We start from the raw sequence: 12,285 nt of genomic DNA on the forward strand, positions 1-12,285 counted from the left end.
TTAAGTTTCAGAGTTGCTTCTAATGTACCGAAGCTGGACTTAGACATAATTTCACTCTCACAACATTATGGCTGGTTGGAGACAGTCCGAACCACAATTACCGGGTCCATGGTTCTGGGCGTATACTGGGGGGACGGGGACGACTCCCATTAACCCCTGACTATACCGGGGATACGCGTATCACAATGCCTTACTGGTCTGTGCTGAAGCAGGGCATTCTGGCAGCCAAGTGGCTTGACCTTTATTAGTGAGCCTGGTTACCCCCTCTCGGAACCACAGACTTAGAAATCGCCAGCTCATATACAGTGCATAAAATATATTTATATATATACCCTTATACACCATTTTAATAAAAAATATCACAAAATTCTTCTAAGTCCCTCGGGAAGAGTGAAAGACGCGCACGTTCATTTTCAGAGCTCCTAGACCTTCCTATAAGAAGTTAGCCAAAAAGTAGCTTCGAAAAACGCTTAGGTTAAGTTTCAGAGTTGCTTCTAATGTACCAAAGCTGGACTTAGACATAATTTCACTCTCACAACATTATGGCTGGTTGGAGACAGTCCGAACCACAAATACCGGGTCCATGGTTCTGGCCATATACTGGGGGGACGGGGACGACTCCCATTAACCCCTGACTATACCGGGGATACGCTTATCACAATGCCTTACTGGTCTGTGCTGAAGCAGGGCATTCTGGCAGCCAAGTGGATTGACCTTTATTAGTGAGCCTGGTTACCCCCTCTCGGAACCACAGACTTAGAAATCGCCAGCTCATATACAGTGCATAAAATATATTTATATATATACCCTTATACACCTTTTTAATAAAAAATATCACAAAATTCTTCTAAGTCCCTCGGGAAGAGTGAAAGACGCGCACGTACATTTTCAGAACTCCTAGACCTTCCTATAAGAAGTTAGCCAAAAAGTAGCTTCGAAAAACGCTTAGGTTAAGTTTCAGAGTTGCTTCTAATGTACCAAAGCTGGACTTAGACATAATTTCACTCTCACAACATTATGGCTGGTTGGAGACAGTCCGAACCACAATTACCGGGTCCATGGTTCTGGGCGTATACTGGGGGGACGGGGACGACTCCCATTAACCCCTGACTATACCGGGGATACGCTTATCACAATGCCTTTCTGGTCTGTGCTGAAGCAGGGCATTCTGGCAGCCAATTGGCTTGACTTTTATTAGTGAGCCTGGTTACCCCCTCTCGGAACCACAGACTTAGAAATCGCCAGCTTATATACAGTGCATAAAATATATTTATATATATACCCTTATACACCATTTTAATAAAAAATATCACAAAATTCTTCTAAGTCCCTCGGGAAGAGTGAAAGACGCGCACGTTCATTTTCAGAGCTCCTAGACCTTCCTATAAGAAGTTAGCCAAAAAGTATCTTCGAAAAACGCTTAGGTTAAGTTTCAGAGTTGCTTCTAATGTACCGAAGCTGGACTTAGACATAATTTCACTCTCACAACATTATGGCTGGTTGGAGACAGTCCGAACCACAAATACCGGGTCCATGGTTCTGGCCATATACTGGGGGGACGGGGACGACTCCCATTAACCCCTGACTATACCGGGGATACGCTTATCACAATGCCTTACTGGTCTGTGCTGAAGCAGGGCATTCTGGCAGCCAAGTGGCTTGACCTTTATTAGTGAGCCTGGTTACCCCCACTCGGAACCACAGACTTAGAAATCGCCAGCTCATATACAGTGCATAAAATATATTTATATATATACCCTTATACACCATTTTAATAAAAAATATCACAAAATTCTTCTAAGTCCCTCGGGAAGAGTGAAAGACGCGCACGTTCATTTTCAGAGCTCCTAGACCTTCCTATAAGAAGTTAGCCAAAAAGTAGCTTCGAAAAACGCTTAGGTTAAGTTTCAGAGTTGCTTCTAATGTACCGAAGCTGGACTTAGACATAATTTCACTCTCACAACATTATGGCTGGTTGGAGACAGTCCTAACCACAAATTCCGGGTCCATTGTTCTGGCCATATACTGGGGGGACGGGGACGACTCCCATTAACCCCTGACTATACCGGGGATACGCGTATCACAATGCCTTACTGGTCTGTGCTGAAGCAGGGCATTCTGGCAGCCAAGTGGCTTGACCTTTATTAGTGAGCCTGGTTACCCCCTCTCGGAACCACAGACTTAGAAATCGCCAGCTCATATACAGTGCATAAAATATATTTATATACCCTTATACACCATTTTAATAAAAAATATCACAAAATTATTCTAAGTCCCTCGGGAAGAGTGAAAGACGCGCACGTTCATTTTCAGAGCTCCTAGACCTTCCTATAAGAAGTTAGCCAAAAAGTAGCTTCGAAAAACGCTTAGGTTAAGTTTCAGAGTTGCTTCTAATGTACCAAAGCTGGACTTAGACATAATTTCACTCTCACAACATTATGGCTGGTTGGAGCATGTCCGAACCACAAATACCGGGTCCATGGTTCTGGCCATATACTGGGGGGACGGGGACGACTCCCATTAACCCCTGACTATACCGGGGATACGCTTATCACAATGCCTTACTGGTCTGTGCTGAAGCAGGGCATTCTGGCAGCCAAGTGGCTTGACCTTTATTAGTGAGCCTGGTTACCCCCTCTCGGAACCACAGACTTAGAAATCGCCAGCTCATATACAGTGCATAAAATATATTTATATATATACCCTTATACACCATTTTAATAAAAAATATCACAAAATTCTTCTAAGTCCCTCGGGAAGAGTGAAAGACGCGCACGTACATTTTCAGAACTCCTAGACCTTCCTATAAGAAGTTAGCCAAAAAGTAGCTTCGAAAAACGCTTAGGTTAAGTTTCAGAGTTGCTTCTAATGTACCAAAGCTGGACTTAGACATAATTTCACTCTCACAACATTATGGCTGTTTGGAGACAGTCCGAACCACAATTACCGGGTCCATGGTTCTGAGCGTATACTGGGGGGACGGGGACGACTCCCATTAACCCCTGACTGTACCGGGGATACGCTTATCACAATGCCTTTCTGGTCTGTGCTGAAGCAGGGCATTCTGGCAGCCAAGTGGCTTGACCTTTATTAGTGAGCCTGGTTACCCCCTCTCGGAACCACAGACTTAGAAATCGCCAGCTCATATACAGTGCATAAAATATATTTATATATATACCCTTATACACCATTTTAATAAAAAATATCACAAAATTCTTCTAAGTCCCTCGGGAAGAGTGAAAGACGCGCACGTTCATTTTCAGAGCTCCTAGACCTTCCTATAAGAAGTTAGCCAAAAAGTAGCTTCGAAAAACGCTTAGGTTAAGTTTCAGAGTTGCTTCTAATGTACCAAAGCTGGACTTAGACATAATTTCACTCTCACAACATTATGGCTGGTTGGAGACAGTCCGAACCACAAATACCGGGTCCATGGTTCTGGCCATATACTGGGGGGACGGGGACGACTCCCATTAACCCCTGACTATACCGGGGATACGCTTATCACAATGCCTTACTGGTCTGTGCTGAAGCAGGGCATTCTGGCAGCCAAGTGGCTTGACCTTTATTAGTGAGCCTGGTTACCCCCTCTCGGAACCACAGACTTAGAAATCGCCAGCTCATATACAGTGCATAAAATATATTTATATATATACCCTTATACACCATTTTAATAAAAAATATCACAAAATTCTTCTAAGTCCCTCGGGAAGAGTGAAAGACGCGCACGTACATTTTCAGAACTCCTAGACCTTCCTATAAGAAGTTAGCCAAAAAGTATCTTCGAAAAACGCTTAGGTTAAGTTTCAGAGTTGCTTCTAATGTACCGAAGCTGGACTTAGACATAATTTCACTCTCACAACATTATGGCTGGTTGGAGACAGTCCGAACCACAAATACCGGGTCCATGGTTCTGGCCATATACTGGGGGGACGGGGACGACTCCCATTAACCCCTGACTATACCGGGGATACGCTTATCACAATGCCTTACTGGTCTGTGCTGAAGCAGGGCATTCTGGCAGCCAAGTGGCTTGACCTTTATTAGTGAGCCTGGTTACCCCCACTCGGAACCACAGACTTAGAAATCGCCAGCTCATATACAGTGCATAAAATATATTTATATATATACCCTTATACACCATTTTAATAAAAAATATCACAAAATTCTTCTAAGTCCCTCGGGAAGAGTGAAAGACGCGCACGTTCATTTTCAGAGCTCCTAGACCTTCATTTAAGAAGTTAGCCAAAAAGTAGCTTCGAAAAACGCTTAGGTTAAGTTTCAGAGTTGCTTCTAATGTACCGAAGCTGGACTTAGACATAATTTCACTCTCACAACATTATGGCTGGTTGGAGACACTCCGAACCACAAATACCGGGTCCATGGTTCTGGGCGTATACTGGGGGGACGGGGACGACTCCCATTAACCCCTGACTGTACCGGGGATACGCTTATCACAATGCCTTTCTGGTCTGTGCTGAAGCAGGGCATTCTGGCAGCCAAGTGGCTTGACCTTTATTAGTGAGCCTGGTTACCCCCTCTCGGAACCACAGACTTAGAAATCGCCAGCTCATATACAGTGCATAAAATATATTTATATATATACCCTTATACACCATTTTAATAAAAAATATCACAAAATTCTTCTAAGTCCCTCGGGAAGAGTGAAAGACGCGCACGTTCATTTTCAGAGCTCCTAGACCTTCCTATAAGAAGTTAGCCAAAAAGTAGCTTCGAAAAACGCTTAAGTTAAGTTTCAGAGTTGCTTCTAATGTACCAAAGCTGGACTTAGACATAATTTCACTCTCACAACATTATGGCTGGTTGGAGACAGTCCGAACCACAAATACCGGGTCCATGGTTCTGGCCATATACTGGGGGGACGGGGACGACTCCCATTAACCCCTGACTATACCGGGGATACGCTTATCACAATGCCTTACTGGTCTGTGCTGAAGCAGGGCATTCTGGCAGCCAAGTGGCTTGACCTTTATTAGTGAGCCTGGTTACCCCCTCTCGGAACCACAGACTTAGAAATCGCCAGCTCATATACAGTGCATAAAATATATTTATATATATACCCTTATACACCATTTTAATAAAAAATATCACAAAATTCTTCTAAGTCCCTCGGGAAGAGTGAAAGACGCGCACGTACATTTTCAGAACTCCTAGACCTTCCTATAAGAAGTTAGCCAAAAAGTAGCTTCGAAAAACGCTTAGGTTAAGTTTCAGAGTTGCTTCTAATGTACCAAAGCTGGACTTAGACATAATTTCACTTACACAACATTATGGCTGGTTGGAGACAGTCCGAACCACAATTACCGGGTCCATGGTTCTGGGCGTATACTGGGGGGACGGGGACGACTCCCATTAACCCCTGACTATACCGGGGATACGCTTATCACAATGCCTTTCTGGTCTGTGCTGAAGCAGGGCATTCTGGCAGCCAATTGGCTTGACTTTTATTAGTGAGCCTGGTTACCCCCTCTCGGAACCACAGACTTAGAAATCGCCAGCTTATATACAGTGCATAAAATATATTTATATATATACCCTTATACACCATTTTAATAAAAAATATCACAAAATTCTTCTAAGTCCCTCGGGAAGAGTGAAAGACGCGCACGTTCATTTTCAGAGCTCCTAGACCTTCCTATAAGAAGTTAGCCAAAAAGTATCTTCGAAAAACGCTTAGGTTAAGTTTCAGAGTTGCTTCTAATGTACCGAAGCTGGACTTAGACATAATTTCACTCTCACAACATTATGGCTGGTTGGAGACAGTCCGAACCACAAATACCGGGTCCATGGTTCTGGCCATATACTGGGGGGACGGGGACGACTCCCATTAACCCCTGACTATACCGGGGATACGCTTATCACAATGCCTTACTGGTCTGTGCTGAAGCAGGGCATTCTGGCAGCCAAGTGGCTTGACCTTTATTAGTGAGCCTGGTTACCCCCACTCGGAACCACAGACTTAGAAATCGCCAGCTCATATACAGTGCATAAAATATATTTATATATATACCCTTATACACCATTTTAATAAAAAATATCACAAAATTCTTCTAAGTCCCTCGGGAAGAGTGAAAGACGCGCACGTTCATTTTCAGAGCTCCTAGACCTTCCTATAAGAAGTTAGCCAAAAAGTAGCTTCGAAAAACGCTTAGGTTAAGTTTCAGAGTTGCTTCTAATGTACCGAAGCTGGACTTAGACATAATTTCACTCTCACAACATTATGGCTGGTTGGAGACAGTCCTAACCACAAATTCCGGGTCCATTGTTCTGGCCATATACTGGGGGGACGGGGACGACTCCCATTAACCCCTGACTATACCGGGGATACGCGTATCACAATGCCTTACTGGTCTGTGCTGAAGCAGGGCATTCTGGCAGCCAAGTGGCTTGACCTTTATTAGTGAGCCTGGTTACCCCCTCTCGGAACCACAGACTTAGAAATCGCCAGCTCATATACAGTGCATAAAATATATTTATATATATACCCTTATACACCATTTTAATAAAAAATATCACAAAATTCTTCTAAGTCCCTCGGGAAGAGTGAAAGACGCGCACGTTCATTTTCAGAGCTCCTAGACCTTCCTATAAGAAGTTAGCCAAAAAGTAGCTTCGAAAAACGCTTAGGTTAAGTTTCAGAGTTGCTTCTAATGTACCAAAGCTGGACTTAGACATAATTTCACTCTCACAACATTATGGCTGGTTGGAGCATGTCCGAACCACAAATACCGGGTCCATGGTTCTGGCCATATACTGGGGGGACGGGGACGACTCCCATTAACCCCTGACTATACCGGGGATACGCTTATCACAATGCCTTACTGGTCTGTGCTGAAGCAGGGCATTCTGGCAGCCAAGTGGCTTGACCTTTATTAGTGAGCCTGGTTACCCCCTCTCGGAACCACAGACTTAGAAATCGCCAGCTCATATACAGTGCATAAAATATATTTAGATATATACCCTTATACACCATTTTAATAAAAAATATCACAAAATTCTTCTAAGTCCCTCGGGAAGAGTGAAAGACGCGCACGTACATTTTCAGAACTCCTAGACCTTCCTATAAGAAGTTAGCCAAAAAGTAGCTTCGAAAAACGCTTAGGTTAAGTTTCAGAGTTGCTTCTAATGTACCAAAGCTGGACTTAGACATAATTTCACTCTCACAACATTATGGCTGTTTGGAGACAGTCCGAACCACAATTACCGGGTCCATGGTTCTGGGCGTATACTGGGGGGACGGGGACGACTCCCATTAACCCCTGACTGTACCGGGGATACGCTTATCACAATGCCTTTCTGGTCTGTGCTGAAGCAGGGCATTCTGGCAGCCAAGTGGCTTGACCTTTATTAGTGAGCCTGGTTACCCCCTCTCGGAACCACAAACTTAGAAATCGCCAGCTCATATACAGTGCATAAAATATATTTATATATATACCCTTATACACCATTTTAATAAAAAATATCACAAAATTCTTCTAAGTCCCTCGGGAAGAGTGAAAGACGCGCACGTTCATTTTCAGAGCTCCTAGACCTTCCTATAAGAAGTTAGCCAAAAAGTAGCTTCGAAAAACGCTTAGGTTAAGTTTCAGAGTTGCTTCTAATGTACCAAAGCTGGACTTAGACATAATTTCACTCTCACAACATTATGGCTGGTTGGAGACAGTCCGAACCACAAATACCGGGTCCATGGTTCTGGCCATATACTGGGGGGACGGGGACGACTCCCATTAACCCCTGACTATACCGGGGATACGCTTATCACAATGCCTTACTGGTCTGTGCTGAAGCAGGGCATTCTGGCAGCCAAGTGGCTTGACCTTTATTAGTGAGCCTGGTTACCCCCTCTCGGAACCACAGACTTAGAAATCGCCAGCTCATATACAGTGCATAAAATATATTTATATATATACCCTTATACACCATTTTAATAAAAAATATCACAAAATTCTTCTAAGTCCCTCGGGAAGAGTGAAAGACGCGCACGTACATTTTCAGAACTCCTAGACCTTCCTATAAGAAGTTAGCCAAAAAGTAGCTTCGAAAAACGCTTAGGTTAAGTTTCAGAGTTGCTTCTAATGTACCAAAGCTGGACTTAGACATAATTTCACTCTCACAACATTATGGCTGGTTGGAGACAGTCCGAACCACAATTACCGGGTCCATGGTTCTGGGCGTATACTGGGGGGATGGGGACGACTCCCATTAACCCCTGACTATACCGGGGATACGCTTATCACAATGCCTTTCTGGTCTGTGCTGAAGCAGGGCATTCTGGCAGCCAATTGGCTTGACTTTTATTAGTGAGCCTGGTTACCCCCTCTCGGAACCACAGACTTAGAAATCGCCAGCTTATATACAGTGCATAAAATATATTTATATATATACCCTTATACACCATTTTAATAAAAAATATCACAAAATTCTTCTAAGTCCCTCGGGAAGAGTGAAAGACGCGCACGTTCATTTTCAGAGCTCCTAGACCTTCCTATAAGAAGTTAGCCAAAAAGTATCTTCGAAAAACGCTTAGGTTAAGTTTCAGAGTTGCTTCTAATGTACCGAAGCTGGACTTAGACATAATTTCACTCTCACAACATTATGGCTGGTTGGAGACAGTCCGAACCACAAATACCGGGTCCATGGTTCTGGCCATATACTGGGGGGACGGGGACGACTCCCATTAACCCCTGACTATACCGGGGATACGCTTATCACAATGCCTTACTGGTCTGTGCTGAAGCAGGGCATTCTGGCAGCCAAGTGGCTTGACCTTTATTAGTGAGCCTGGTTACCCCCTCTCGGAACCACAGACTTAGAAATCGCCAGCTCATATACAGTGCATAAAATATATTTATATATATACCCTTATACACCATTTTAATAAAAAATATCACAAAATTCTTCTAAGTCCCTCGGGAAGAGTGAAAGACGCGCACGTTCATTTTCAGAGCTCCTAGACCTTCCTATAAGAAGTTAGCCAAAAAGTAGCTTCGAAAAACGCTTAGGTTAAGTTTCAGAGTTGCTTCTAATGTACCAAAGCTGGACTTAGACATAATTTCACTCTCACAACATTATGGCTGGTTGGAGCATGTCCGAACCACAAATACCGGGTCCATGGTTCTGGCCATATACTGGGGGGACGGGGACGACTCCCATTAACCCCTGACTATACCGGGGATACGCTTATCACAATGCCTTACTGGTCTGTGCTGAAGCAGGGCATTCTGGCAGCCAAGTGGCTTGACCTTTATTAGTGAGCCTGGTTACCCCCTCTCGGAACCACAGACTTAGAAATCGCCAGCTCATATACAGTGCATAAAATATATTTATATATATATACCCTTATACACCATTTTAATAAAAAATATCACAAAATTCTTCTAAGTCCCTCGGGAAGAGTGAAAGACGCGCACGTACATTTTCAGAACTCCTAGACCTTCCTATAAGAAGTTAGCCAAAAAGTAGCTTCGAAAAACGCTTAGGTTAAGTTTCAGAGTTGCTTCTAATGTACCAAAGCTGGACTTAGACATAATTTCACTCTCACAACATTATGGCTGGTTGGAGACAGTCCGAACCACAATTACCGGGTCCATGGTTCTGGGCGTATACTGGGGGGACGGGGACGACTCCCATTAACCCCTGACTGTACCGGGGATACGCTTATCACAATGCCTTTCTGGTCTGTGCTGAAGCAGGGCATTCTGGCAGCCAATTGGCTTGACTTTTATTAGTGAGCCTGGTTACCCCCTCTCGGAACCACAGACTTAGAAATCGCCAGCTCATATACAGTGCATAAAATATATTTATATATATACCCTTATACACCATTTTAATAAAAAATATCACAAAATTCTTCAAAGTCCCTCGGGAAGAGTGAAAGACGCGCACGTACATTTTCAGAGCTCCTAGACCTTCCTATAAGAAGTTAGCCAAAAAGTAGCTTCGAAAAACGCTTAGGTTAAGTTTCAGAGTTGCTTCTAATGTACCAAAGCTGGACTTAGACATAATTTCACTCTCACAACATTATGGCTGGTTGGAGACAGTCCGAACCACAAGTACCGGGTCCATGGTTTTGGGCGTATACTGGGGGGACGGGGACGACTCCCATTAACCCCTGACTATACCGGGGATACGCTTATCACAATGCCTTTCTGGTCTGTGCTGAAGCAGGGCATTCTGGCAGCCAATTGGCTTGACTTTTATTAGTGAGCCTGGTTACCCCCTCTCGGAACCACAGACTTAGAAATCGCCAGCTCATATACAGTGCATAAAATATATTTATATATATACCCTTATACACCATTTTAATAAAAAATATCACAAAATTCTTCTAAGTCCCTCGGGAAGAGTGAAAGACGCGCACGTTCATTTTCAGAGCTCCTAGACCTTCCTATAAGAAGTTAGCCAAAAAGTATCTTCGAAAAACGCTTAGGTTAAGTTTCAGAGTTGCTTCAAATGTACCGAAGCTGGACTTAGACATAATTTCACTCTCACAACATTATGGCTGGTTGGAGACAGTCCGAACCACAAATACCGGGTCCATGGTTCTGGCCATATACTGGGGGGACGGGGACGACTCCCATTAACCCCTGACTATACCGGGGATACGCTTATCACAATGCCTTACTGGTCTGTGCTGAAGCAGGGCATTCTGGCAGCCAAGTGGCTTGACCTTTATTAGTGAGCCTGGTTACCCCCACTCGGAACCACAGACTTAGAAATCGCCAGCTCATATACAGTGCATAAAATATATTTATATATATACCCTTATACACCATTTTAATAAAAAATATCACAAAATTCTTCTAAGTCCCTCGGGAAGAGTGAAAGACGCGCACGTTCATTTTCAGAGCTCCTAGACCTTCCTATAAGAAGTTAGCCAAAAAGTAGCTTCGAAAAACGCTTAGGTTAAGTTTCAGAGTTGCTTCTAATGTACTGAAGCTGGACTTAGACATAATTTCACTCTCACAACATTATGGCTGTTTGGAGACAGTCCGAACCACAAATACCGGGTCCATGGTTCTGGTCATATACTGGGGGGACGGGGACGACTCCCATTAACCCCTGACTATACCGGGGATACGCTTATCACAATGCCTTTCTGGTCTGTGCTGAAGCAGGGCATTCTGGCATCCAAGTGGCTTGACCTTTATTAGTGAGCCTGGTTACCCCCTCTCGGAACCACAGACTTAGAAATCGCCAGCTCATATACAGTGCATAAAATATATTTATATATATACCCTTATACACCATTTTAATAAAAAATATCACAAAATTCTTCTAAGTCCCTCGGGAAGAGTGAAAGACGCGCACGTTAATTTTCAGAGCTCCTAGACCTTCCTATAAGAAGTTAGCCAAAAAGTAGCTTCGAAAAACGCTTAGGTTAAGTTTCAGAGTTGCTTCTAATGTACCAAAGCTGGACTTAGACATAATTTCACTCTCACAACATTATGGCTGGTTGGAGACAGTCCGAACCACAAGTACCGGGTCCATGGTTCTGGGCGTATACTGGGGGGACGGGGACGACTCCCATTAACCCCTGACTATACCGGGGATACGCTTATCACAATGCCTTACTGGTCTGTGCTGAAGCAGGGCATTCTGGCATCCAAGTGGCTTGACCTTTATTAGTGAGCCTGGTTACCCCCTCTCGGAACCACAGACTTAGAAATCGCCAGCTCATATACAGTGCATAAAATATATTTATATATATACCCTTATACACCATTTTAATAAAAAATATCACAAAATTCTTCTAAGTCCCTCGGGAAGAGTGAAAGACGCGCACGTTCATTTTCAAAGCTCCTAGACCTTCCTATAAGAAGTTAGCCAAAAAGTAGCTTCGAAAAACGCTTAGGTTAAGTTTCAGAGTTGCTTCTAATGTACCAAAGCTGGACTTAGACATAATTTCACTCTCACAACATTATGGCTGGTTGGAGACAGTCCGAACCACAAGTACCGGGTCCATGGTTCTGGGCGTATACTGGGGGGACGGGGACGACTCCCATTAACCCCTGACTATACCGGGGATACGTTTATTACAATGCCTTACTGGTCTGTGCTGAAGCAGGGCATTCTGGCATCCAAGTGGCTTGACCTTTATTAGTGAGCCTGGTTACCCCCTCTCGGAACCACAGACTTAGAAATCGCCAGCTCATATACAGTGCATAAAATATATTTATATATATACCCTTATACACCATTTTAATAAAAAATATCACAAAATTCTTCTAAGTCCCTCGGGAAGAGTGAAAGACGCGCACGTTCATT

Source organism: Ascaphus truei, chromosome 2, assembly GCF_040206685.1.
Source record: "Ascaphus truei isolate aAscTru1 chromosome 2, aAscTru1.hap1, whole genome shotgun sequence".
Classification (NCBI taxonomy): domain Eukaryota; kingdom Metazoa; phylum Chordata; class Amphibia; order Anura; family Ascaphidae; genus Ascaphus; species Ascaphus truei.